At 41.5% G+C, this 24,511-nt stretch overlaps 1 protein-coding gene and 1 pseudogene across 2 annotated transcripts in view; both read right to left on the bottom strand.

The window, feature by feature from the left end:
- RBPMS (RNA binding protein, mRNA processing factor) overlaps positions 1-24,511 on the bottom strand; it is a 185,323-nt gene that overhangs the window by 125,151 nt on the left and 35,661 nt on the right. The gene's annotated exons all lie outside the window — the stretch shown is intronic.
- On the bottom strand, positions 13,467-14,024 carry LOC115867459 (MAD2L1-binding protein pseudogene; annotated as a pseudogene).

The raw sequence follows: 24,511 nt of genomic DNA, 5'->3' as shown, positions 1-24,511 counted from the left end.
TCCAAATGTCTTAATCTGTGCTAGAGAGTGTCCCATTCATCAGAACATAATAAAATTTAAAACTATCAGAAATTTAAAATTTTATTTGCAATGCCATCTTATGGCTCAAAGATGTTAAAAACAGAATATAAGATACACATGCACACACATTTGGTTGTGGAAATGAATAAAGACACAAACAAAATTACTGTTTTTCTAACCTCACAATCAGCCCTGCTAATAACATGCATCAGTTTCTTCCAACTACATGAAAACAAAATTCCCAAGCCTCTGGCCTTCAAGTATTCATAATTATGATTCCTTCCTTTTCTGCAACATCTCTTCCCTGGGCTCTACTAAGTCAGTCTTAACATCCATCATACCCTGCTTGTTCCTGACTGAAAGCCTCTTCTTTTTTTTTTTTTTTTTTTGCAGTACACGGGCCCCTCACTGCTGTGGCCTCTTCCTTTGCGGAGCACAGGCTCCGGACGCGCAGTCTCAGCGGCCATGGCTCACGGGCCCAGCCACTCCGCGGCATGTGGGATCTTCCCAGACCGGGGCACGAACCCGTGTCCTCTGCATCGGCAGGCGGACTCTCAACCACTGCGCCACCAGGGAAGCCCCCCTCTTCTTCTTTTACAGTTATTCTTTACTTGGGTAGAAGGCTCACTTCTGGACTTAGAAGCCCCAATCAATCACATCTCCTTCCTTCTCCAAAGCAGTAGCATTCCGTGCCTGCTTCATTATTTCCTTCCTTCTTCGCTGAACTCCTGTTGCACTGTTTGTAACAAGGTCATATGTCTTATTCTGTCTCTATTTGTTTCACAGGCTTTAGTTAAGTCCTTTCCAATTAAACTATAAATTCCTTGAGAGCAGGCACCTTACCTTATTCACCTATCACTATAGTCTTGAATTAGGGATCTAAATTTCCTAAGGTTAGGGATCAAAGTTTCCTTCTGGATCTGCCATTTACAGATGACACACGCACTTGGGGAAAACCACAACTGGATAGTACTTAAATTATTTCACAGAAATGGTCAGGATCCTAACTGTAAGAGAAGACGACTCCCTTCCTATCTATCCGTCAAAAACAATAATTTAAACCCATGAAGTGATTTATAATGTGTAAGAATTTGAGATCCCAAATTAAGTAACATTATCTAATAGTGGATTTACACAAACCAATAAATTCAGTGACTTCTAAGAGAGTACCATTAAGTATTTGATAATTTAGTTTTGTTTTAATGCTCAAGACCCAGAATTACTCTAATCCTAAATTAGAGGTCAACACAATTTGTTCCTTTACAAGAGGAAAGAACCAGCTTTCTTCTGCAAAATTCAGAAAGGATAGCACACGAACAATTACAAGAAAAAGAAAGCATAAGTCATTTCTCTAAATAATATAGTAATAATAACAAAAGTTTATCTTAGGTTAAAGCACATTCAAGAGTTAAATGCAAAGGAGCTCTGAGATAAGAGACGACAAGTCACATGTTTAAGCAAGCCCCATGCACACACATCTACCCCTCAAGTATTCTACGGCGCTTCATCATTTCACCATCTTACATCTTCAAAACACTTGCCATTTTTATAACATTTTCGAAGGACCATAAGTAGTATGAAATAACGTTAATTTTTAAGTCCTTGAAAAACAGTATTATGCAGTACTTAGTTATACATATTTCAGTTCTAAACTGGCAATCCCGAGCTACCTTCTTTACTGCTCTTGGGGCAATATATGTTCAAGAAAACATAAGGGACAACAAAAAATACAATCAGAAAGGTAATCTGCTGAGGGAAAGATCAGATAATTCAGCGTTTCTCAAAATATGTCTGATTACAAAGATGTCCAGGGTGTCTTAAAAAATAGGTTGCTAGGATTCTCCCCCAGAAATTGGTTCAGTTGATCTCGAACGAGGCTTAGGTGTCTGAACTTTTAAGAAGCAACACAGATGATTTTCCTGTTCAGACGCATTTGGGAAACACTGATATAACAAGTTACCACATCCACAGAAAGGTTTTCTAGTTTTAAAAGAACATACAAAGCAATATTCAATTATGCTTCCTCCCACTGAGAGGAGGTCGTGGCCTTGAAAGCTCCTCACTGCCAAGGGCCATGGGGGCTGTTGGGAAGAACTTCACTTGATCTGGGAGCAGAGGCCTTTGAGCCAGGCCCAGAGTGAATCTCACACACGCAGAGAATTAGACCCTTTCCTATGAGACACAGATCTGTGATTATATTTTATGAGGTACTTCTGCATTTATTTAGGAGGAGATCACTAAGTCTGTGCTTAAACTAGTGACACAGTGAACTCTCACTATAATTCTTTATTGAAAATAATAGAATAATTCTCCTGAGACACTCCCTAAAATTTCTGAGAGTTGTGGCTGTTTTGTTCTAGAAAAGGAGAATATCTGAGAAGGAGATTGACGAACCAATAGGCAATGATTAATTACTGAGAGCTTACTCCTTGGAAGGAGTCGTAAAGCAGTGTGCTCAAACTTGAGGGTGCATATTATCTCACAGGAATTTATTAAAATGTAGATTCTGATTCAGTTGACCTACTGTAGGGCCTGAGATTCTGCATTTCCAACTAGTTGCCTGGTCCAGAGAACATACTAAAAACGTTCTACAGGAACGACTGCCCAAACTTTAATGAGCATGAGGGTCACAGGGAGGACAAGACGGTTATGTAAAATGAAGATTCTTGGTCTCCATTCCTGGATATTCTGATTAATTAAGGCTGGGCCTCTGGAATGTGCGTTTTTAAATAGGGTCCCAAATGATACTGATACAGGCAGCCCATAGAACACACACTGAGAAGTACTGCTATAGAGGTCACAAAGATGAATAAAGTTTGGTATGTCTTTCTGAGGAATTTACAGGGTATGGGAAAGAAGACATCTGTGCCAGGTAGCCATATTTGAAAGCAGTATGAGATACTCAGTAAGAACAGTACTCACAACTTGCTCTAAAGTTCGTAGATATTGATATTTTAGGAAGGGAAAAGGTTTTGAAGTTTTGACTAGCTAACAGAAACTATTAAGAATAGTTTTTAGACAAATAGCATAAGTATACCTCATAGGACATAAACAAATGTCAGGAATCAGCTCCCCCGAGTCTCTGATAAGAAACGGCTTGACAAATGTAAAACAGATCGCTAGTGGGAAGCAGCTGCACAGCACAGGGAGATCAGCTCGGTGCTCTGTGACCACCTAGAGGGCTGGGATAGGGAGGGAGGGAGGGAGACGGAAGAGGGAGGAGATAGGGGGATATAGGTATATGTATAGCTGATTGACTTTGTTATAAAGCAGAAACTAACACACCATTGTAAAGCAATTATACTCCAATAAAGATGTTAAAAAAAAAAAAAGAAAGAAAGAAAGAAATGGTTTGATGTTGAAGCAAGTTGTCCCTGTATACGTTCCATAACAGAAAATACTACAAACATCTCATTGATGGGCAGGAATTTGAGGCCTAAGAATCACTTGGCACTCTTCCCCACCACCCAGGCATCATTACAGAGGTCAAAGATGATAGAACGACAGGTACTAAACCAAAAGAAATGAAAGAAGGACCAATCCTATACACTACAAGAAAAAAAAATTCTTATGGGAGGGGCAGCAGAGGCAGAGAGAGCTAATCAATCTGGATGCAACGATCTGTTCATCTAGTGTCTGAACCAACGCCAGTGTGGAATATCTAATTCCAGCCTAATGATTCTTCACCTCTCCTCCTCTAACATCTAACATTTTACAATTACAGTTTGGATGCCTTATCTCCGAGGGGTAATGCCCAGTACAACCATCTCTGCACATCAAACATGAATTACTCATTCCTTCCTGCCTTCCTACTAAAGGCTGGACTTGATGGACCTGGGTTTCTCGGCCACCTCTGAATAGAGATAAAAGGCCGCTAGGATGCCCGTATTTTTCATGACAACTAAGCAAAGATGACTGTAAAATATATTTCTGATTACTGCCTTCCTCTTATTGAAGTTCAACTGACGCTGAACTTAGTATACTACTACTTGTACTGATGATCTCTTAGAAACAGGAATGCAGCCTCGAGGGAGCCCACAGAGGAGGAATGCAGAGGGATATGGAGGAAGAGGCACTTCAGGGAATTATGAGTCCTATACTCGAGTACTAAACACCTCTGACCACTGCTTCATCCCTCAAAACTGTTTTCTAGGGGTGCACCATCTTTCTGAGGATCCTTGAAATAATACTGTAACGAAAATAATGATGGAGAAGAAACCTGGAAGCAACCACTTTATAGCGGTTCCAGGCCAGTATCAATTCCTGAATCAACACTGCACCTAGCTGCCGACTACTCTGCATTCCCTAGAAGATGGGAACAATTTGTAGTTAATTTGATTCTTTAAAACAAATGGGCTAAATGTCCCCATAAATAAAATCAGCCCCCAACTGCACAAAAATCGCCAGTTTCTCACTTGTTCTCCGTTCTTATCAGTATATCCATCGCTAACAGACCGTTTGAGGGAAACATCGGTAAAATGACAGTTTTCCCTGAGAAAAGGCACTAAACTAACCCCATTCATACTTCTAGAGATCCTGAAATAATGGGAGCTACTTCCAAAGAGAAAACTGTTTGGGGGTCGGGGGAGCTAATCCGTATCTATCAAAATCTCAACTTAGTTTCTGTGCAAAGCCTTCTTGCTTTGCTTGACAACCTTCACACGACCTATATTAAAACACCCACTAAATAATGAAAGACACCTCAGTCTTGTCTAATCAACAAAGCCCTATGAGTACAGACCCTGTGTCAGTAGCTGCAGTAATAACTGATATACATCATTTTATACAAGAAGTTTATTAGATATTAGCTTAGGGAGGTATGAAAATGAAATCTTCTGAGGCTTAGGGTACTGGCATGGCAGGTATAATCCAAAGACCTCAAAAGCCCAGGCCAGTGAAATGTGCTGCTCTGCCTACTTCCGCTACAGAGCAGGTTATGAAAAACAAAAGGACTCCTATACTGCAGCACCCAGGGCCTGTTCAAGACCCCAGGACTGGAACATTTCAGGGCGCGCAAATGATTAAATATTCTACCTCCAGGGCTTTTAAAGCAGTCTACTTTTTTTTGTTTGTTTTTTTCGTTATGCGGGCCTCTCACTGCTGTGGCCTCTCCCGTTGCAGAGCACAGGCTCCGGACGCGCAGGCTCGGCGGCCATGGCTCACGGGCCCAGCCGCTCCGTGGCATGTGGGATCTTCCAGGACTGGGGCGCGAACCCACATCCCCTGCATCGGCAGGCGGACTCCCAACCACTGCGCCACCAGGGAAGCCCAAAGCAGTCTACTTTAAAAACAAATATTAAAATGCTGGCTAGTCACCATGCTCACTGTATGTTTTCTACTCATTTCAATATAAGTGGTAGGATTTTTACTAAAGAAATACACCTGCCTTTCATCAGTGAGCATCATAAATTGCTAAGGAAAAATAATTTTCTCTACTAGTAAAGAATGTTTTCTTAAACTGAAGGAAAACCTAACTTTTATAGCTTTCAGTCAATGGGAAACCCAATAAAACCAAAAATGACCGATAAATTAATAGCTACGTTCACCCACGTTGCTACAGGGGACTATGCCAGCTTTTAGAATGCCAGTTATTTTTTCAGTCATGCTGCTCTGGAAATATTATGCAGCATTTTATGTGATGACTTCTTCCCACTCAAGCGTCATGAGTTCCAAGGCAGGAACTGAGACTGAAAGCCTGAGCTGGTTGGAGGGAAACTATCAAAAGTTGCTATTTGGGGCTTCCCTGGTGGCGCAGTGGTTGGGAGTCCGCCTGCCGGTGCAGGGGACGCGCGTTCGTGCCCCGGTCCTGGAAGATCCCACATGCCGCGAAACGGCTGGGCCCATGAGCCATGGCCGCTGAGCCTGCGCGTCCGGAACCCGTGCTCCACAGCGGGAGAGGCCGTAGCAGTGAGAGGCCCGCGTACCGCCAAAAAAAAAAAAAGTTGCTATTTGTTCCCCACGTTCCAGGCCAACACCACAGGTATGGGCGTGGCGTTCTGCTCACACCCTTCCAGCCCCTATCAGAAGTGACCTCCCAAGGTGTCTGTCCTACCCTTCTCAAAGTCTAGTTCTGGGTATAAGGAATAAAAGCGAACAAATCAGGTTGTAACCATCCAGAGTTTCCATCAGACTGAAAGGAAGTCTACTTGATAGACTTTGCAAAGTAGTCCATCTCCAAGTCCATTTCATGCTGAACGGCTTAATTATTAATTCTTAGGAGCTAGCATGCAAGTGATTAAATATTCTACCTCCAGGGCTTTTAAAGCCATCTACTTTTAAACAAATATTAGAATGTTGGCTAGTCATTGTGCTTCTTGACTGTAAAGTGACTAAACATAGCAATCTAAAGTTTCGTCATTTTAATCCGTTCTCCTACCCTTCATTTTAAGAGGAAAGTTATTTGGGAGAAGGAAACTATGCATTAATTTATTTTGATGTGGCAACCTGCCTTCCATCTGTGTCCCTTGTAATACCTCCATTTGTTTAAAAGAAAGATAAACTGTTCTTTAAAAAGGCTTGGAGCCCTGCTTCTAACAGGACATCCTAGTTGACCTGGAGTATAACTAAACGTAAAATGTAATTTTTCACGATTCTCTGTTGAAACTAAACTCTGCCCGTAAAACCGTAGACTCTGGTCCTGAAGGAGCGCTTTCCAAAACAATGGAAAAGTACTCTGAAAGACAAAATGCCTAAGAGACTCTCAGAGGGGCAGAAACCCCCTAGAATCTGGTCTCCAGCCTGAGCAGTGATGCCCCTGCAGTGAATCTCCCTGAGGCCCAGTCTCTCCCTGTGTGAGGTGCGGTGACAGTGCTGGCATCTGTCTCCTCCTGAGAGGAGGTGGTATGTGAGGACAGGCTCCGTGACCTGTGGAGAACTAAAGGCGGAGGGAAAAAGGGGGAATGATTTAGGTTGCTTCAGGATATGAAAATATGAGACTAAGTCAGAAGAGGAGAATCATGTGAGAGAATCCTAGTATTTTAACTAAAACTCCAAGTTTATAAATGCTATGAAGTTTTTTTGTCACATTTTCCTTTCTCTTACTTTCTTTCCTTTCATTCAATGAGGCTCAGCAAAGCATTTAAGGAATAAACTGTTCAAAAGTCTGAGAATGTGGAGTTAGCACTGATCTAAATGCTGTTTCCCCCGTAAAAGGTACCTATCATTCTTCTCCAGTGTTCCTAGCTGAGTGAACAAATACGCCAAACCCCCAGATTTCTAATCCTGACTTCAACTCCAGGGGAAGGGCAGGCTTGATAAACAGAATAGAGAGAAAAGCTGCTCCGGTGAATACGGCCTCACAAAGTCTTGAGGAATTGGGTAAAGAGAAGAAATAAAGGGTATGCAGAGCTGTGTAATACTTAAAAAATACTGCCAAGCATCCTACCACATGCAGTATTTAATCCCAACTGCGACCAGATCAACTAGGTCCTATTTCTGTCTCCATTTTACAGATGAGAAAACTGAGGCTCAGAAAGCTTAAGTAACTTGTAATAAAACTACAAAGTGACACAGAGCCAAGACCTGATTCTCCTGAGGCCAAGACCTCTAATCCTTTATACCCATTTCTACCCACTGTTCTATGGACTCTTCCAAATTCTTACCCATTTCTACCAGTCACCCTTTCTTTTTCATGCACCGCTGCTTCCATTTCAAAAAATTCTATACTTGATAGATAAGGTGTCTTGAATTTGAGAGGCAACACGGTAAAGACGGTAAAGAATGGAAAGGGAGCTGGTTTCAAGACTAGTACTGAGAACAGTGGTAGAGCTAATCCTCATGCCAACGGTAAAAGGGGCACAGGGGCCAACACCAGGAGTGCACCGCCTCCCAAGTATCCTGCCATCTTCCACCAAGAACGTCACGCTGAACATTTTTTAAAAACGCGCAAGTGACTTCACACACCCTTAATGTTACAGCATTAAGATAACGTGAAAAATACCAACTCTTCTAATACTTTACTGACATACAAGCTAATCCATTTAATTCTAATATTCTAATTAACATGAATTATGCAAAAATGATCCAGAACTAGAAAACAGATTTTTTAATGTTTCATTCTGAATTTAACAATGGACACTATAGTTGTAAAAAACCATCTCAGGGCTTCCCTAGTGGCGCAGTGGTTGAGAGTCCGCCTGCCGATCGATGCAGGGGACACGGGTTCGTGCCCCGGTCCGGGAAGATCCCACATGCCGCGGAGCGCCTGGGCCCGTGAGCCATGGCCGCTGAGCCTGCGCGTCCGGAGCCTGTGCTCCGCAACGGGAGAGGCCACGACAGTGAGAGGCCCGCGTACCGCAAACAAACAAACAAATCTCAATTTTTGTTTGTTTGCTTTTCATGCCAAAACCCTCTTACTTCTACCAGCGTATGTATTCTCAGAGAAAATCAGGAACGCTGAAAGACCAGGCTATAGATTTCTGAGGCAAGAACAAAACGAACTAAGAGGCTTTATACGTCTCCTGTTTTGATCAGGGAACTATCCATAATTAATCAACTAACAAAAAAATGTCATCACAAATGAAGTACGTGACAGCGATATTAACAGCATTGTTTAAAAATTCCCCAAATAGATTAACAGATACACACTACTGTATATAAAATAAACAACAAGGACCTACTGTATAGCACAGGGTACTATATTCAATATCTTGTAAAAACCTATAATGGAAAAGAATCTGAAAAAGAATATATACGTATAACTGAATCACTTTGCTATACATCTGAAACACTGTAAATCTCTAATTTAAAATCTTTTTAATTAAAAAAAATCCCCAAATATATGCTAAATAACATTTTTTAAAGTGAGGTAGATCTACATTGCTGATACAGAAAGATCTCGAAGATACAAAAACATGATGCAGGTGCAATTTTGTATACTGACAAAATAAAGCTCTAAAAGTATTTATTTCAAAGCCAGTTAGATGAAGGACTTTTACTTTCTAATCTTTACTGAATTTAGTTTTTAAACCATATGTTTTTTTTTTTAATAACAATTTGTCCTTACAAAGTCTTTCCTAAATTAAGAATTAGAGATCCTTCTCTACACGTGAAGATTTGTAAGGAAATGTTTTTCAGGGATACCCAAGACTGGTGATTTATAGATCCCAATGGCTGTATACAGAGGTGGGTGTTTTTTTTCTTTTTTTGGCTTCGCTGTGCGGGGATCTTACTTCCCTGACCAGGGATAGAACCCCGTGCCCTCTGGACCACCAGGGAATTCCCGGGTCTTTCTTTCTTTTGGTAAATATTGACAATGACGAGTATTCAATGTTAACAAAACACTGCACTTAATATTACACACTTTAGTAGCAACGGCCAGTTTTCTACAGTATCTATTCTTCCCATTTTACAAAGTAATATTTTTTTTTAATTTATTTATTTTTGGCTGTGTTGGGTCTTCGTTGCTGTACTCGGGCTTTCTCTGGTTGCGGCGAGCGGGGGCTACTCTTTGTTGCAGTGCTCGGGCTTCTCACTGCAGTGGCTTCTCTTGTTGCAGAGCACGGGCTCTAGAGCGCAGGCTTCAGGAGTTGCAGCACGCAGGCTCAGTAGTTGTGGCTCACGGGCTCTAGAGCGCAGGCTCAGTAGGTGTGGTGCACAGGCTTAGCTGCTCTGCGACATGTGGAATCTTCCCAAACCAGGGCTCGAACTTGTGTCCCCTGCATTGTCAGGCAGATTTTTAACCACTGCGCCACCAGGGAGTCCCAAAGTAATATATTTTAGCTCGGTACACGATTTGCCAAACTCCCTTGCTGGTTAAGGTTATATTTCTAAGGTCTGCGCATGGTGTGGGCAGAAGCAATGCCTGCAGGTTCTAAGTTGTGCCCATAAAGGGAGCATATCGTCCCTCTTTTCTGTTGCAGAGAAGATATGATGGTGAGAACTGGAGCAGCCATCTTAGACCATAAGATAAAAGCTACCTGTTGAAGATAGCAGAGCAACAAAATAGAGACCCTGATGAATACGGACCAACCACACAGACCATGGAACACTTTTCAGGTTTTCATGTGAGAGAAATAAATGTCTATTATGTTCAAGCCACGTTACTCTGTTTTTCGTTGCTGCAACGTCATACTGCATGCATGGTGGGCATACACACACATACACTCATGCTATAAATATCTCATGTTAAAAACAAACTTATTAAACTAAAAACTAATCTACCTGTGTTAAATCTTAAGATAGAAAACAGAAGCAGAAGAATCTAAGATATCTTGGTTTCTTCCTTAACCTCCTTGGTTTTTGAGCAGCAAGTTTGAAACAAAACAGCCTCACCTTTAGTGATTGCTGGCCTTGATTCCTACTTGTTAAAGGAGTAAAATATAAGATTTAAAATGCTGTGAGGCTACTAAAAATAAAACATACCAAGTGACCTAATGCACCTCACAGATTACACAAAAAAGAGAAAAGTGAACTAGAAGGAATCACCAAACACAAACTATAAAATCATCTTTAAAATTAATATCCCACCTCACTATGATGTGAAGCAGCAACAGAGATAAATTTATACAAAGAAACAAGGCTTACTTCAAGGTGATTTCTGCCCATTTAGATATAACTTTCCAAGGTACTTTTAATGTGCCACATTGGTATGTCTTAAGGAGGCAATGAAATCAGTTAACAAAATCCTCACACAAATGTATTTATAGACAGACTAAAGATAAATGATAAACGTTAGAGAAAAAGAAAAATCTAAAATCCCCAATATCAGCTTCACTTCTATAGAAATCAGTTATTTTTAGGAACTAATGAACTACTGATTTATAAATGAGTAAAAATGAAATCTGTACTTCTTCAGAGAATAGATATACTTCAGCAAATTAATCTAAAAATTATTCTCCTGAAGTGCTTAAATACCTATGTATATAGTTACTTTTGTCAATATGTCTGTACAAATGTCCTTGTGTCTCAGACACAAGGATAGTAACATTTCCTCTAAAATTTTAAATTTTCCCTTCATAGAGTACATAGTTTCTGCGTACAGTATCTGTCTTATCTTTTCAAAAGCATACATTATTTTTTCAAACATTCCACATTCTCCTTTTGGTCAGGCTCTGACTGGCAAATATATGTACTAGGTGAAAAGAGGATGAAAATCTAGACATCTACTTATTTTCTAGTATAAGCGTCAAGAGATTTTTCAATGGATTTTAACAGAATAAGACGTGCCAGACCGCTAGACTTTCAGGCCAATTGTAATACTAACCATGAGTTCATACGAGACAACTAACCCCACAGTCCCAAGCTCAGGAGGCTCCCTTCTTCGTAAAAGAAAACTAAAATCTTAGGAACACTTAAGTTACTTAAAATTTAAGATTTTTCTACATCAGATATTCTAGAAATGATTCACTGGCAGCAAACCAGAGCAAAAGATTAAGATTTACAGGGTGGCTTTCTGTTCTTAATGTGTGCTTAACAGCAGAGGCAAATGAAAGCAGAAGTCACAAACAAAAGAAAATATTTCAGAAATCTGAAATCTTTGAAAGAGATGTTCTTTAAAACAATTGTTCAATGAGGAGTCAACTGGTAGGCAAGACAAGATGGCAATTAAGAAGAACACGGCTATGACCCAGCAATCCCACTCCTGGGCATATATCTGGAGCAAATCATAATTCAAAAATATACATGCACTCCAGGGCTTCCCTGGTGGCGCAGTGGTTAAGAATCCGCCTGCCAATGCAGAGGACACGGGTTCGAGCCCTGGTCCGGGAAGATCCCACATGCCGCGGAGCAACTAAGCCAGTGAGCCACAGCTACTGAGCCTGCGCTCTAGAGTCCGCGAGCCACAGGAGAGGCCACGACACTGAGAAGCCTGCACACCGCGACGAAGAGTAGCCCCCGCTCGCCACAACTAGAGAAAGCCCGCGCCCAGAAACGAGGACCCAACGCAGCCAAAAATAGATGGATAAGTGGATAAATTTATAAAAAAAAGATATATATATATATATATATATACACACACACACAGGCACTCCAACGTTCACTGCAGCACTATTTACATAGCCAGGACAGGGAAGCAACCTAAATGTCCATCAACAGAGGAATGGATAAAGAAGATGTGGTACATATATACAATGGAATATTACTTAGCAATAAAAAGGAACGAAATAGTGCCATTTGCAGAGAAGTGGATAGACCTAGAGACTGTCATACAGAGTGAAGTAAGTCAGAAAGAGAAAAACAAATATCGTATAATATCGCTTATATGTGGAATCTAGAAAAGTGGGTACAAAGGGAGACACAGGTGTAGAGAACAAACTTATGGATACCAAGCGGGGAAGGTGGCGGTGGGATGAATTGGGAGATTGGGATTGGCATATATACACTACTATGTATAAGACAGATAACTAATGAGAACCTACTGTATAGCACAGGGAACTCTACTCAGTGCTCTGTGGTGACCTATATGGGAAGGAAACCTAAAAAAGAGGGGATATATGTATACATATAGCTGATTCACTTTGCTGTACAGCAGAAACTAACACAACATTGTAAAGCAACTACACTCCAATAAAAATTTTAAAAGAAAAGAAGAACATGGCATGTTTCTGCTCCGCCTCATCCTCTATCTTTCTTATTCTTTTACAGTTGGAAAAAGGGGTAGACCTGAAACCCAAATGAAATGGTAATATGTGAAAAATACATATAATTACGTGACCCCCACCATATTCACCTTAAACCACAATGATTTAACTATTCTTATAGTGACAAGCCAAAGGTCCTAAAGTATAGAAAGAACTCAGTTCTGCATATAACTAACATTAAAATGGTGCTTACAAATAGTTATGTAGGGACCCTAATCCAATTCCAAAACCTAAAAGCTCAGAAGGCCTAAAATTGTGTGCGATGGGGGGAGAAGGGTCGTATATGTAAATGCACCGGGTGGCAAAACATGACCTGAAATGACTAGTTTTCATTTCTCCCACTTAGTGTAACTATTTGTTTCACTGGAGAAATAGTAGTCTGCTTAATTACTAGGCTCTACCTTAGACCTCACTGGGGGTATTGTGTTCAGTGGGTTATACACTGTGTTGTTTTTTTTTTTTAAACATTAATCCATTCATTTTATATTTAAGTTCACAAGTCACATCCACATTATGTCCCTAGTAAAAATTCTGAAAGTCCTCAGTAAAAAGCAGGAAAAGGTCACCTCCATAGGAGTGTCTGTCTATGGGCCCATGTTTGCTTTCCAACCCCCAAAAGAAACACCTGACCCAGGACCCTCTGGGAAAATCAGCCTTTGATTCAAAGAGATGCTTGTTCGGTGATGATTATTACAGCCCTAGCCATACCATCAGCCCCCGGGGGAAGTCTATAACGGAGGCAGGCAGCCAGGAGGAGAGAACCTTCCTCTCACCAGGAATTAACTAGCTCCAAGCAAGAGATGGGTGACTTGGTGCCAGGGGGAAAGACAATTTAGCCATTGTGTTCACGATGAGCATTCCCATTCACTCGTGGAAGCCCTTCAGTGTCCCTGGTGCCTGGAACCAAATGTAATCCTCCCAGGCTGTAGCTGGGATGGTGGGTCGGCCACGGGGTAGGGTCACAGCCAATCTGTGGCCCAGGCTGGGCACTCTGTAGTTGAGCTTGGGTCAAAACCAGTCTTCTCCACAGTCGTGGTGACCCTGTGCCATGACGATGGTGCCCATGAGTGGAAGAACCTTCAGCTCACTGAAGGCATCAGCCATGAAAATGGCTCGGAAGAGGCGGCACAAAGAAGCTGCCGTGCTCAGGCTCGGGTCCACGCTGTTGGGGACCAAGCGAGACAAGTCAAGTTCGTAGAACTCCTCGGGACTGAGGGCATTGCCCCCAAGGAGGGTCAGCACCCGTGGTACTAGTGTCCGGCCAAAGAGACCCTCCAGGTGGCTGAGGACGCTCTCCAGTTCTGCCAGGGTTTGCTGGCATTTCCTGCTGCTCGCCTCAGCAGTGGCCCGAAGTTTCTTCTTCACCACGTCCTCCGCCGAAGACTGCGGCCAGGGGCTGCACTTCCGGTTCCGGGGCGTCATCACGACCTCCTCCCCACTCTCCACGTGGTTTGAATCTGTGTTACCTTTTAAAATCTAAAAGATTTTGAAACACATCTGGTCCCAAGGATTTCAGAGAAGTAAGTGTGGACCTGTATCAACTCAATCACCCTTATCACAACCCTCTGAGATGGGAGTTAATTTGCAAACGAGGTTAACTAAGGGTTAAGGAACCTCCTCGAGGTCAAAAAGTTGGTAAGTGTTAAAGCTGAGATTTCAATGCAAGCAGCTCAGAGCCTGGAGTCTTAACATTATGCTAAGCAGTCTTGTCTTCTCTCTTTTATAGCAACCAGATGAATGAGGTTTTGGATTTTCTAGTCATAATTACCAAAGTTATTCATGCAGGACACACAAAAATCTTAAAAACCATATTGAGGCTTCAGGAAAAGAACAATAAGTACTGCATTTTAGGAAAAAGACTGGGCCTATATTTATGCCTGTATTTCATAAACCACACCCACACAGCGCATTGCTCCAGATCAGCATTGCGGGTACAGGGCAGAGAGCTCGAACGCGCTCCGTCACAGCCATCCTCGGTTATCAAGGAGCCATTGCCAGTGGGTGTGGAGGAAGTTGTCTAAGCACACGCTTTTTTTCAATCGCCCCTACTGTCACAAGTGGATGTTTCAGGGGACATTAACATCGACACTATGATTGAAGAAAAATTATTATGGGGGGGTTAAAAAAAAGGTCACGATTAAGAGTCATCGCATCCGTGGTGACTTAGCCTTTCCCTGGAAACCTTAATTCAGTTACTAATATCATCCCCAAAGCCATCCTGACCTTCCCTCTTCTCTCCGCAGGAAACTTAATAGGTCTCTTACTTGGTGCCCCCCCACTCTTGACAGCAGGCTCGGGCTCAGGCCCAGCTGGCACCCTCAGCCCCGCTACCAAGATGGCAGCCAGAGGGGTTTCCCGCCACCAGAAGTGCAGCTGCACACCCGACACAGCCTCTCCGGTGCCGCATGCATCGGTCGAAGGAAGAGAAAGGCAGACGGCAAACCGAGGGCCTAAGGGGCACCATCTTTAGCAAAACAGGGAAGACAGCAGGAGTAGGGAGAATGTAATTAAGATGAGAAGGCTGTGACCAGCCAGGAGGGTTTACAGAAACAAGATACAGTGCCACCAACGCCGCATTTGGGAGCCGCCAGAGTCAGAGGAAGCGAGAAGAGGGAAGAAAACCTTCAAGGGACACAGGAGTGCTACAGAACGAAGGGCAAAAGGGAAAAAAGCGATGAGGACCTGGAAGTGCAGAGAATGAGAAAACGGAGTGTGAAGAATCTCAAGTGTTTTATTTCATTTCCTGGCTTACTTATGCCTGTATCACCAGAGGGAACATTTGGCATAGTAAAGGTCCAAAAAGGTATCGTTCAAAATTAAGTCGCTACTTGCTCTTAGTTCAGTAATTTCCCATGTTTTTCTATCCAAGTTACTTGTTTCTCTAATATGTGTAGTCTATAGGAGGCCGATCACGTTGTTTCTGATATGATTAAGAGGAGACACGAATAAACAAACACTACAGCGGAAAAACTCCCAAAACATTAGATTTTTTTTCTATTTTTGGAGGGTTCATTTTTTCCACCTTTAACAGCAAGGAGACAATCTTGATACTACCTAGCGTCTGTAACAGAAAAAGGACAGAAACTAGGCATTATGATGGAAAAAGTGAAACACTGGGGAGTTGAAGAGATCCACCACCTTATCCATCTTTCTAGACTGTTCAGTCTCTGGAACATTTCCATTAATGGGCAAGAAACATCCTAGTGCACTATGTACACCTGTTATTTGTAAACTCTATGACATGAATCATGCTTTCCCCACAATCTGGTCTACTGAACTTGACTTTTTTTCTATCAGCCTAATACCTGTGCCAAGTTTGAGGTCTGCAATTTTAGCTACACAATGTTCCACTGCTTTTTCTACCCTGGTTAAAAATTTCCCTACTGGTTTTGCTGAAAATCAAGAAGAAACAATATACCAGACCTATTAAAAGCAAGTTAAAGAACAATTTAAAACCCTAGCTTTTTAGAGTACATCCGAATCTCCTATTCGTGTATACTCAGACACTCAAAAATTATTTGATCATTATGGTTAGTGTGAAAAATTGATAATTACTATAGAAAACAAAGCAAACAAAATAACAAGTGCTGCCGCAAATGTGAAGAAACTGGAACGCTTCTTCACCCTTAGTGGGAATGCAAATTGGTGTAGCTGCTATGGAAAACAGTATGGCAGTTCCTCAAAAAATTACACATAGAATCACCATATGATTCAACTATCCCACCTCGGGGTATATATCCAAAAGAACTGAAAACAGGCTCTTGTAAAGACATTTGCACACCCACGTTCATAGCAGCATAATCCACAATATATCCAGGAGGTGGAAACCATCCAAATGCCCATCAACAAATGAGTGAACGAACAAAACAAAATGTGGTCTATACATACAATGGAATATTATTCACCTTTAAAAAGGAAGGAAATCCTGTCACGTGCTACAACATGGATGAACCTGAGGACATTAAGCTCAGTTGAAAAAAGCCAGTCACAAAAAGGCATACTGTATGACTCCACTTACACAGGATTACCTAAAGTAGACAAACACACAGAAACAGAAAGTACAATGGTGGCTGCCAGGGGCTGGAGGGAGGGGGGAAATGGGGAGTTGTTTAACAGGTACAGAGTTTCAGCTTTGTAAGAAAAAAAGTCTTGGAGATCTGTTGCATAACAATGTGAATATACTTAACATTATTGAACTGTACATTTAAAAATGGTTAAGATGGCAAATTTTGTGTTTTACCCACAATTAAAAATTTTTTTTTAATTATATAAAAGAAGAAACAATTAGCAAGAGAGAAGCAAATTGAAGATTACCGCTACAGAACTTTTTTCTTGTAACTTTCAGAATGTCAAAAGATTTCTAACAACATTCCTTTGAGACGTTCACTGCAAGTCAGCCTATTTAAGGTTCTCTTAGGTCCTATTGTAAAAGGTTCCTTGTAAACCATGAATCAGTGCCTCCACATCATGCTATCCTGAGAAAGGACTCCCAAAGGAGAAGATATTGCTTTATGAATTATCAAAACTACTTTTAACTTCTTAGAAATTGCCGACTCATGACTCCTCCAACTCAGCTGTAAGATTCGACAGGAAACATAGAAGAACACATCCTTTCCTTCTGGCTTTAGGATTAAAGTGATTTACTTTTAACTTACGCACCCATAAAGTTTATCCTCCAAACATTATTTCACATTAGTGACTGATCACAGCTCACATTAACTTCAACTAAAATTAGGTCAAAATAACCACTAGTATTACAGTGTCAGAGTATGTTTGACACTTCCAAGTAAATTCAGATATTCCCCCTCTACAAACAGACATTTCAAATAAGACCGTATCTTTCTATTTCTAGCTCTGTATATAAATACGAACTTGACATAGACAGTGGCACATCTAGGCTATTTAATAATATATATCATTAATACAAAGGGAAAGAAACACATAAAAAGGTAGAGTAGTATAGTCTGTACTTGAAATACCTCTCCCTTCACTCCACCCCCATGTGTGTCAGGATAAAGAAGTAAACTAATTTAATTCCAACTGCAGAAGTAAATGGTAATTCTTAATCCTCTGTGAAAGGTAATCAGCTACACCTTTTTTTTTCCGGCCGCACCATGTGGCTTGTGGGATCTTAGTTCCCCAACCCGGGCCCTTGGCAGTGAGTGCAGAGTCCTAACCACCGGACTGCCAGGGAATTCCAGTTACACCTTTGCTTGAATAAGTGTTTCCTCTACCAAGTCACGTAGAAGTTTCAGGTAAAATGGCATTCTTGGCTGCTATCGTCTTCCCTACCCCTTGCAATAAGGACCACCATCAACTTCTGGTTCCACATACTGTCAGTCCACTTCACTGCACAGGTAGGACAGATGGGGCAAATCTACTTAGTTATACTCTGTATCTGATAAAGGTTATAATGACCACCCTAAAACTCGGGAAGGAGAAGGGTAAGACTAGCAGTTGGCTCAGAAATTTTACAATTATTTAGAGAACCCTGTTGATTAGGTTTTTTTGTGTGTGTGTGTGTGTTTTTTGCTGTATGTGGGCCTCTCACTGTCGTGGCCTCTCCCGTTGCGGAGCACAGGCTCCGGAAGCGTAGGCTCAGCAGCCATGGCCCACAGGCTCAGCCGCTCCGCAGCATGTGGGATCTTCCTGGACCGGGGCACGAACCCGCGTCCCCTGCATCAGTAGGCAGACTCTCAATCACTGCACCACCAGGGAAGCCCCTGTTGATTAGTTTTTATTTTAACAAAAGCCACTAGGCTATTTATCAGCAAGGGAAGAGGAAGATGGGAATGAATAGTAAGCAAATAAATATCTAAAATTGTGCTCTAAGACAAACGTCCATAATAGATAAACCATTTCCTAAGTAAAAACAACAGTTTGTTTGTTTTTTTAAAGCACTCAGAGTTCAACACAAAATTCTTCTGAAGTGAACTTGCTTATCCAAATGGCAGGCTTTGATAATATCAATTTTAATGTTTGACTTATAATCCCAACAACTCCAGGTCAAACTGCTACACATATCATGACGAGGAGTATAAACGTATAAAGGTTCATTATTTATTCAATTCAAACGTTCTTACTTATTCAAATGTTCAAGAAACATTAAATCCCAGGAGCAAGGATCTCTGCTAGTACAAAGTCCAGTCGTATGAATTCAACACAATGAATCCATCTTTCTTTTGAAAACAAAAACACAAGCAAACCATAACTGCATGAAAAAATGTAAGGGCACCAGCAAGCTGTGGCAACCACATATCCCAGCCTTGGAGAAGCAGGGAAGCAGGATGACTGACATGTGCTGAGAAAGCTAACGTAGTCCTAAGTGACAGTAATGTTAGATAAAGGAATGTAATGGTGCCAACACGTTCTGCATAGAAGGACTGTACTCAGAGCACAAAATCCCATCTGAAGACTTCCCAGAGAAGAGCAATCAGGTCAGGAAATCAACTGGAAACTATGGCATATAAAAATGGTTGAACAAAGTAGAGATGTTTATCCTGAAGGGAAAAATACAAGGCTCAGGAGAAATTTGACAGCACATTTAAAATATTTACAGCTGCCCTGTACAAGGAGTAGGTTAATTATGTTGTCATCCAACTAGGCAGGAATAGTACTGAGCATGGAAGTCACAGTTCTAGGAGTGCAGAACCACGGAAACTGTCCCTATTAAAATGGGCTACCTTGGAGAATAGAAAGCTCCTGGCAGCAGGAAATGTTTAAAGTGTTCAGAAAAGTGAAAAGAAAACCTGGAGTAATTACTTTTCCGAACCTCTACACATCTTCTGGTGCCAGGAGCTTTCTATCCTCCAAGGCAGTCTGTTTTACTATGAACAATTATTTTCTTCAAAAGAAAAATGGGGATAATTATTGGAAATAACTAAATTCCAAATAAGGACTTAAGGAAATGTCAGAAAAATTGTTGCTCCTTCCCTGAATTTATCCATATTCCAAACATTTTTTCTATCTTGAATCAATATATCGCTGACTTAAATAATCTAACCAAAGACTGTTTTTCTCCCAGTCACCAACTTACCTTTGAAACCTCTTCAAGATTATTCCTGATATAGTCTTCCCTAACTCATCACTCCACCACCACAAACACACAACCACACAGACTGTGCACATATCCCCATTGGCTGCTGTCTCTTTAATCTGTGTATATCATCAACACAGTACTCACTGTCCCATAAGGATTACTGACATGAACAGAATTCCAAGTTACAGCAAAGACTTTGAATTTAGAAAGTCATGTACCATAAAGTACTAGTACTACTCAGTTAGAAAGGTCTATGAAATTTATGAAAGAATTAAGTAAATCAAAAAGCTATGCACCTTATATCCAGAGAAAACCGTAACTCGAAAGGATACATGTGCCCTGCAGATACACGTTCACTGCAGCAGTATTTACAATAGTCAAGACATGGAAGCAACCTAAATGTCCATCGACAGATGAATGGGAAGAGAAGATGTGGTACGTACACGTACACGCACGCGCACACACACACAAACACACACGAATACTACTCAGCCATAAAAAAGGATGAAATAATGCCATTTGCAGCAACATGGATCTAGAGATTATACTAAGTTAAGGTAGTCAGACAGATAGACAAATATCATATGGTATCACTTATATGTGCAATCTAAAAAAAATGATACAAATTAACTTATTTACAAAATGACTTACAAACACAGAAAACAAACTTATGGCTACCATAGGGGAAAGGTGGGGGGGATGGATAAATTAGGAATTGGGGAGTAACATATACACGCTATTATATATAAAACAGATAAACAAGGACCTGCTATATAGCACAGGGAACTATACTCAATATTTTGTAATAACCTACATGGGGAAAGAATCTGAAAAAGAATACGTGTGTCTATATAATTATATGTATAAAACAATCACTGTGCTGTATACCTGAAGCTAACAGAACATTGTACATCGACTATACTTCAATAAAAAATTATTTTTAAAAAAGCAATGCACCTACAAAGACGGCCAGAGAGCATGTGTTCCAGCTTGGCGCCTTCACAAGGAGTTAGCAACCACTTGGATGGTATAGATATGTGTCTTCTTTGGACATGTGTCCTTTAGAAACATGTTTTAGGATCTTCTTCATTTTCAGCCTTGCTTAGATTGTAAATTCCTTAAGGACAGAGAGGTCTTCCTTTCCCTGTCCCACAAAAGCCCTCCTTAGGAGCTGCTTAAATGAAATTCCATAAACTGCTCACAAATAGCTTACACTTGGAGAACTAAATTGTGTGATTGTGTGTGTGTGTGTGTGTGTGTGTGAGATGAGGAATTATTATTTTTGAAAATCTGGTAGAATGAAACACAAAGTTCTTTTTTTCTGTTCTTAGTGGACAGAAGAGACCACTGATAGTAACTCCCTTACCTCCAACGCTCATGTAATAATTCTGATACACCTGATTTCCTAAGAGTTGAGGAAACTAAAAGCTCCCAGAGTTCTAGTACTGGGTTTAGTACCAATCACAGAATTTCAGAGTTAGAAGGTAACTTACAGACCATCCAGTGTAGCTCCCTCATTTCACTGCTTAGAAAAGTGATGATGCAGGACTCTATAAAGAGTTTTTTCCCTTTTCCTTTTTAAACCACAAACAAAATATGGGCTCACTCACCTCACAGAAGTCACTGCATTGGTTTAGGACCACCTGAGACTCATGACTGCTCAGTTACTTTATTCTTGAAGTAACCCACACTTGGAAGTCATCTCTTAGATAACATGGGTACAAAGACAAGTCTTATGTATACCACGGCAAAAATCAGAACACGGGCGTTCTAGGGTCAAGTTGATAATTATAATAATAATGACTCAATTATAATAAGAATAGCTGTCATTTCATAAACTCCGGCTATACTTAGTTGATTCAATCCTATGCATACAATCGCTCATGTACTCATCTCAATGATCCTGCTACGGCAGATAGAATCACCCGATTTACCCATGAGGCTCATTATGCCCAAAGACTACACCTCAAAGTGCAGAGTCTGGATTTAAACCCAGGCCTGTCTGGCTTCAAAGGCTGTGCACTCTCTGCTGTGCCACTTTAAATACTGTCTTGCAGTTCCTCAGAGCTGTTGCAGTTCTCCAGGACGTTTCCAAGTGTTCGGAAAGGCATACACAATAAAAAGTGGTCTGGTTCACGGCAACAAGCAAGGGCTTAGAAGCCAGGCCCACCAGGCTTAGGAGTGCTGACACCATCACTCACTGGCTCTGAATAACCAGGGCACATAGAATAGAGAGGTATTATGAGAAGCTTAACAGGGCAAATTTTAAGAAATGAAGTCTTACTGAATTAAAGTTATTCATAAATCATCGCCCTTAAAATTCACAGGATTGGATGGAACCTGATAAATCATTCCAAACAATGTATGACAACCCCAGAAATAAAAAACTCACTCCCCCCCCCCAAAAAAAAATATTTTAAAATCCAAACATAAGAGAACTCTGTATTTTGCCTCCCTTGTGGGTGTTTATTTTGTTTCACAATTAAGTGGCCATTGGAAGAATAAGTTTTTTCAAAGTTCTGGAAAGTCATCTTAAATTAGGCCCCGGAAAGAAATGGAATCTCTTTTAGTAATGACTCTTGTTTTCTTTGAAAGTTCATGTTTGGGTCAGCCAAGTTTTAAACGGTAAAATTATATTGCTGGGTTGTTATTCAAGTTTGGGGGTTGGGTGGGGATGAGGCCGCTAGCTATTTGGATCACTGTAGGACAGCTTATCTGGTTTCTATACTGAAAGAAGGGTCTATTCTTAGGCAAAAGACATCATCATTTTAGAGGAGCAGAAGCGTGCATTGGATTCCTATTGAACAATCCGCATGGGAAGCCTCCAGAAAAGTCTCTCTCTCTCCAAATAAAAGCTGTCTTCAGAGCTTGTGTGATTTTTCTTGAGTCAATGGAATGTCTAGGCTAAAGGGTTCTTCTTTTGTTGTTTTCCTATGTTGCAATATAGCCAGATAGAAAACAATTGTGTAAGGATTTTTTCCCCGTTTATTTACTCTTTGCCTTGTTATAACAAGAATAAAGCCACGAATAGTAATAAATAACTGAAACTACCGCTATGTTACGAATGAGCCAGAAGCTGTGTTTGGGGTTTTTGGGTTTTTTGTTTTTTTTTTTTTTTTTTGCGGTACGCGGGCCTCTCACTGCTGTGGCCTCTCCCGTTGCGGAGCACAGGCTCCGGACGCGCAGGCTCAGCGGCCATGGCTCACGGGGTCAGCCGCTCCGCGGCATTTGGGATCTTCCCAGACCGGGGCACGAACCCGCGTCCCTTGCAATTGGCAGGCGGACCCTTAACCACTGCGCCACCAGGAAAGCCCTGTGTTTGTTTTTATTACAATAGCTATTACCCTGAACTTAAACTGTTAGTCATATGACTAATATGCAAACCACACTCTCACGCTCTATTAATGAAGCCTATCTGATTTTAATATTACCTTCTGCTTTTAATATAACTCCCTTCATGGACGTACTCATCGCAGTCATAGGCGCAAAGGAAGTGGTGTGGGTGATAGGAATGCAAAACAGGTAAGAGACACAAGTTAAGGCAACACTCCTCAATGGATAAAAAACATTTCACTCCAAGGAGGGTTTAAGTAGCCCTTGGCACCAACATCCTCAAGGGACATCAAAAGAAGTCATGAGCACCTCTGTAGTTAGTACTGTCAGCACCAGATCAGAGGTCCTGGTGAAGATTTCTTGCTTAAGGGTAAAAATTAATAATAATAATAATGCAAATGAGACGCAGGGCTAACCTGTCTACAGTTTTTCATCTAACCAAAGACTAAGGACACCCTCATCAAAGGGGTGAAAAATCATTACTTTCTTGTTTTTGCGGTACGCGGGCCTCTCGCTGTTGTGGCCTCTCCCGTTGCAGAGCACAGGCTCCGGACGCACAGGCTCAGCGGCCATGGCTCACGGGCCCAGCCGCTCCGCGGCATGTGGGATCCTCCGGGACCGGGGCACAAACCCGTGTCCCCTGCATCGGCAGGCGGACTCTCAACCACTGCGCCACCAGGGAAGCCTAAAAATCATTACTTTTTGACCAGAGAGTCAGTTTCAACAACTATAGGCTAATCTGTCAAATTAAAGTTTGGTTCTAAAGAAAAGTGATCTTTGGGACGTTAAATAAAAAATTTTAAAACTCTTTTCTTGACAATAGAACTGTATGATCAGTAATACGTATACTGATAAGCACCCTTATTCAATGAGAGAAGAGAGATGAGATGAATGGAGTAGGCCTTGCTCATTTTAAAACCACTTTCACTTATATAGTAAAAGTAAATCATAGGGGGCTTCCCTGGTGGCGCAGTGGTTGAGAGTCCGCCTGCCGATGCAGGGGACGCGGGTTCGTGCCCCGGTCCGGGAAGATCCCACATGCCGCAGAGCAGCTGGGCCCGTGAGCCATGGCCGCTGAGCCTGCACGTCCGGAGCCTGTGCTCCGCAACGGGAGAGGCCACAACAGCGAGAGGCCCGCGTACCGCAAACAAACAAACAAACAAGTAAATCATAGGGACTTCCCCGGTGGCACAGTGGATAAGACTCCACACTCCCAATGCAGGGGGCCTGTGTTCCATCCCTGGTCAGGGAACTAGATCCCAAGTGCCACAACTGAGGAGCCTGAGAGCTGCAACTAAGACCCAGTGCGACGGGAAAAAAAAAAGTGTTCATTAAAAAAAGTAAATCATACCCACAAATACTTATCCTCCCGCATTGTCATCATCTGCTTTACTTTTCATCATTTTCACTAAGAAAATGGCCTTTTTATTTGTCTTTAAATTTCAGCAGCTTGCACAGTGCCAAGCACATGGTAGACACTTAATATATCTTTTTGGAGTAAGTGAACTATAAGAGATAGGTATTTTTAAAATTCACA

Source organism: Globicephala melas, chromosome 21, assembly GCF_963455315.2.
Source record: "Globicephala melas chromosome 21, mGloMel1.2, whole genome shotgun sequence".
Taxonomy (NCBI): domain Eukaryota; kingdom Metazoa; phylum Chordata; class Mammalia; order Artiodactyla; family Delphinidae; genus Globicephala; species Globicephala melas.
The sequence above is the reverse complement of the archived record's forward strand: the minus strand, read 5'-3'. Positions and strand labels throughout refer to the sequence as shown.